The following is a 6,000-nucleotide window of genomic DNA, read 5'->3' on the forward strand; positions in this document are numbered from 1 at the left end:
TGCATTGACTTAGCCCAGGTACATCAACATGATGAGGTACGGTTTTCAAATGCAAAGTTATCTTTGCACGACGGATGGATGCTCGAAATTGCATAGGATAACAAACACTGGCAGCAGTTCCACAGTTCCACAGAGAATACTAAAACAATGCCAGGATTTAGAGAGATTGCTCTCATCAGAGACCATAACTGACATGCTGGTACTGAAACTTCTACATCTCGAATCTATTGATATTTGAAATGGAGAGATTTGTTATTATAACTGGGAAAACAATTTGTGTAAATGTTATATAGATGCAGATTTAACGTCATTTACATGATATAAAATTTAAAGCAATTGTTAAATAATTTTTGATAGTAATGCAATTAATAACTTCTCGAAGAAGTTTTGTTCTAGTCAACAAATCCGAATTGTTAATTTTATGTTTTCTCTGTGTTTCAATACATTTTGAATCGTTTGACTGAAAATTATTCTGAAGATCATCATCGTACAAGATCAAAAATACTGATCTGATAGTTAATTTTATTTATTTTAGGTATAACTAGATGACCCGACAGACGTTGTCCTGTACCCATGTCTACAATTTTTTAATATAATATACTAATATTTACCGTTTACCTAAAAATAATATTTTGTTTAAATTACTCTTCCCGCCAAAATGCATATACATTTATAATATGAGCAATGTTAAATGTAGAGCTGGTTTAAATAAAATGATGAGTCTCAATTCCCACACTATATTGGCAATTAAAGTCTTTTGAACGGTATAACATAACCATAACCATAACATAAGACTGGTAATTCATGTTGGATTAAATTAATTTAATTTTTTATTATTTAATATATCCAAAATTGCATCTTAAACTTCTCCCAATCGATATCGTAAGAGCCGAATTGTATGTATTCATCTTTACTTTCCCATTTGTTGTTATAAAGTGAAAATTTTACGAATTTTAAAAATATTGTGGAAAGATTAGTAAAAGCTGCAAAAAAATTATACATTAAAAAAAATCTATATTGAAAATTTAATATCCGAATCTTGTGTTGGCGCCCCCTAAGACGTGCGCTCGTATTTTTCGCATGCATCGCATTAAAAGTAGGCTGATTAATACTTAACTTAATATTTTAAGTGAATTAATTTGTCATATTTATTCATATGTGTATAATTCAATCTGCCATACATATACTGTATTTTATATTATTTTAATCTTAGCTGCTTTTCGGCAATAATAATGTAGACTTTTCATTTTTCTTATTCATAATCATAAAATTATTATACATATTCTAATATTGTCTAGGTTCATAAGTAAATTGAAATTTTTGGCAGATCATAGTTTTCATTTATTTTCAATGCAAATAATGACATGTCGTTTTTAGCAATTTTTTCCACTTATTTCTACAATATTGCACATACTTTATAATCACATACATCTTAGAAAGTTCCTTAACAAACTTCAGAAATATTTATCAAAATCCGCATAATCGTTTAGAAGGATTATAAAGTGAGTGCTTGTAATTTAATATGAACTTTATATAATAGCAATAAAACTCAAATTGATTCTACGTTTTAGTTAGAAAACGTTTGTATGAGAAAAGAAAAGGGCTGTTTTTAGGGTTTTCTCGGAAATTATTCGATTAACCATCCTTGGACATCAAAGAACATTTTAAAAAAAGAATTGACCAAATTGGTCAAGGCGTTGTTGAGTTATGCGCTTACCAACACATTTTGCGATCCATTTTTATATGTAAGATTACATAATCATCGTATTAAGTAATGATATACAATAAAATATTTTATTCGAATATCATGGAGCGCTATTATGAAGCGCTACTATGAAGCCCTACTATGGAGCCCTACTATGAAGCCCTACTATGGAGCCATATTTTCATTTCGTGGACCCCGAAATTATTTGTTTTAAGAAGTAGACCCCCTGAAAGTTGTCATACACCCCTCCATGAGGACCACTTTGCGTATCACTAACCTAGGTTCCAATTTTTAATTTGTTGATGTAGAGAACATTTGTAATTTTTTGTGCAATATAAGATTGACTAAACGCGCAAATCGGTTCGTTTGCTATTAAAAATAAATAAATAAACATAAAATCGAGAACAAAACCTGATGCCACCATCAGGAACAGCGTTACAGAGAATTTAAATTAGAAAGCATTGCCCCAGATTGCAAGTGGTTCCATATTACATTCAACGTGTATTAAACCATTATATAATATAACATATATTAAAGGATTCAGAATTATCTCGGCTAATCTCCATTTACCTCGACATATTCTGCTCTACCGAGCTAAAAGCTTTTTCAAATATCTATTCATATATAATAATTAGCAAGTCTTATGCAAGACTTATATTATTAAATTGTTAATTAGTGTTGCTTCATTATAATATATGTGATGTTACATTTAGTAATCTTTGCAGAACAAAGAATGGCATTTTGAGAATTAAACTTACTATCAATAAATGAAAACACTCAATTTTGCAATAAAACATAGGAATAATGGGTGTTGATATTCAAATTGCAGAGTGAATGAATTTGATTCAAAATCGCTTTAAATACTAAAATTGGCGATTTTCTTAACAATATTGTATACAAAGTATTATTATTAAATGAATTAGCGAATTTGTCAGTATGTCCAAAAATTTAATTTGGTGATTTAATTGAAAATATAAGCTAATTGTATTATTGGTTTAAATTACTTGGCTGTAAAACGCAACTATACAAATATCTCAAAACGTTTAAAAATAATAATGATATAACAAACATAAATAAAGTATTTATAATCCGTGCAATCTATCAGAAACAAAATTTAGTACACATCCATCAGTTGTAAAATCCTTTTACTGATTTATGCTATTGATTATTCATATATAGATTGCGTTTTAGTAATAGATTTTATTATTATTCAATGAAATAACACCGATGTCATAAAATCCTGAAACCTTTTTCACTATTCTGAAATAGTTTGGTCAATTTTATGTTAGCCATATAATCGAAGCTTTTTGATATGTTGGAGAGAAAGAAATAAATCTAGCAAAAATCAAAAGTACAAAAATCTAGAGAACGCTTGTAAATAATAAGATATAAATATATAAACTAGTGGGGAGCATGACATTGTGCTTTAAGGCAAATTGCTGGAACTTCCCGTACCGTACTTAAAAATCACACAAAATGTGTACACATTATTAAAATCTCTATAAAATATCTGATAATTTCATGCACATATGCCCAATAAACATTTTTAACCACCAAATGACATTTTTTTAACTTATTTTTATTGAGAGTCCATAACCGCTGGACCTGTCTTCCCAAAAATTTAATCAGTTCTTCATCTTGCCAATTCAAGTAAAATGTTTTTGAATTATTAAAATCGGGACGCTCCGTTCTCTTAAAACCTGAGTTACCGTTTTTGGCCCTTTTTGTCCCGTATCTTCGGAACGGCTAGACCTGCCTTTGCCAAAAGCAAATCAGCACGTCTCCTTATCAAAACAAATCGAATGTTTTTTAAATTATTCGAATTGGTTGATTGGTGTTCCCGAAATCGTAGCACACACACACATACATCTATTTTTTCTAAGGTATGCCAAAACGTTCAAAACCTTTGAAACGTAAAAGACATATAAAAATTTTCATTTTGGATTTTTTTGTGATTTAATTACCCTACGGGATGTTAATAAAGTATAATCTCTGTTATATATTAAATGTAAATTTTTCAAAAGAATGTTTGCTCATTAAGCAATGTTATTTATTGGTTTTTGGATCAAATTTAATTCAAGGTTTCTACTAGTGTTAAAAAAATTGCAATACATATCTTGATAAATTGAAAACATAAAAAACTACAATTTGTGTTTTACAACAGTACCTCGTTATTTAATGTTCGTATCACGTATGTTATAATTTAAGACAATAATTATTGTTTATAATAACAAATATTAATTATTTAGATTAAGATTACAAAGTTAAGATTTTATTCAAAATTGTTATTAATTTCAAAAAGCTTCAAAACTATATAAGAATGTGCATTTTTTTAAATTTATTACAAGAGTGAAGTGCTTTTATTTACAATTTTAAGCAATTCTCAGTAGTTTTTTTTAAAGAACAATGCAACACGGTACTTGTAAAGTTTCTTTTATTTTTTCGGAATTTTAAGTATATCGAATACATCAAATTTCCATTTTTTCATTGTCTCATCTATGTCAATATCCGCATCCCCTCAGAAAATATAAAGTAACATGCAAAGTTGATGAGTCTTCGAAAAGCTCAGCACCTTCAAAAGCTCGAACTTTCCTCGGAAAAATTCTGACTTCAAACGAAAGTATAAAGATACTAAACATGTTGAATAAACCGACACAAAATACAAGCAAAAGGAATCGATAATAAGCTCAGCAGGTATTTCCTAGAAAAGTTTAAAGTAAAATCGATTGAGCTCAGACTTTTGCCTTTGATGAGTTAGTTATATGAAGTTTGAAGATGGATATTTGAAGTATCTACGTATTTACTTATAAACAAACTGCTAATTAACTTAGCCAAAATTAACTTTGACGATGAAACTTAAACAACAACTTTAATTGACTGTGAGGTTTTTAATTATAGCTAAACATTCTTAAAGCGTTACAGAAAAAACTAAATTTGATCTATACTGATTGATTTTAGTGTAAGAATTTCTATAATAATGTTTAACACTTATTAGTTAGTTTATAACGAAAATGATATATAAACTAGTGGTGTGTTCGAGCAAAAAAAAATAATAATCAATAAATATTAATCAATGATAAATAACAATTGTTTTAAAAAACTGCAAAGAGATAATTATAATTACTATATATGTATTAGTTCATATAATATATAGTGACGATAGTATCGCTTAAAACACTTGAAAATGTTTACAGTAAGAAAAGTTGCTGAATGAATCCATCTGAGGATATATTTCTTACGATTACAATAACGCATATGAAATACATACATTTTAAGCTAAATTGTAATTTATATTTAAAGTATAAAAATTTGTATCTCTGAAAATTTTGAAAAAAAAAATCTGAAAACTTCATTTGATTATTTGGTGTGCATATGTCTAATGATCATTTTAACCGCCAAATATCTTTTTTTTTTCATTTTTTTTCTGTATCTCCGAAACCGCTAAACCTTCATCAATTCTTTATTTTGTCAATACAAGTAAAATGTCTTTTGAATCATTTAAATCGGGTACTCCGTTCCCTCAAAAATTGAATTACTGTTTTTGGCACTTTTGGCCCCGTATCTCCAAAATGACCGGACCGTCTTCACCAAAAACTAATCAGCACGTTTCTCATAGTACACAGGAGGAATCGAATGCTTTTTGAATCAGTCAAATCGGTTGACTCATGCGCCCGAAATCTTGGACGAAAAAATTGTATCCAAACATACATACACACACACACAAATATACATCCATTTTTTTCTAAGGTATGTCAATATGTTTAGAAACATTTGAAACGTAAAGATATCCAAACATTTTTAACTTTCCATAGGGCAAGTTATAGTAATCGCAAAAAGATCGAAAATGAAAATTTTTATATATCTTTACGTTTCAAAAGTTTCTGAATTTTTTGGCATACCTTAGAAAAAATGGATGTATGTGTGTGTGTGCGTGTGTATGTGTGTGTGCGTGTGTGTATGTATGTTCGGATACAAATTTTCGTCGACGATTTTGGGAACACGGATCAATCGATTTGAATAATTAAAAAACATTCGATTTGTATTGATAAGGAGACGTGCTGATTAGTTTTTGGCGAAGGCAGGTCTAGCCGTTCCGAAGATACGGGGGCAACGGTAACTCAGTTTTTAGAGAACAGAGCGTGCGATTTGAATAATTCAAAAACATTTTTTTGTATTGACTAAATGAAGAACTGTTCAAAATTTTGGAGAGGCAGGTCCAACGCCTTTGGAGATATGGAGGAAACAGTAAAAAATGAGCCATTTGGCGATCAAAAATGAACATTAGACATATGCAC

This window comes from Ctenocephalides felis, unplaced genomic scaffold (assembly GCF_003426905.1).
Source record: "Ctenocephalides felis isolate EL2017-DRISC unplaced genomic scaffold, ASM342690v1 CF-g0.4_SCAFFOLD_00845, whole genome shotgun sequence".
In the NCBI taxonomy this organism is placed as follows: Eukaryota; Metazoa; Arthropoda; class Insecta; order Siphonaptera; family Pulicidae; genus Ctenocephalides; species Ctenocephalides felis.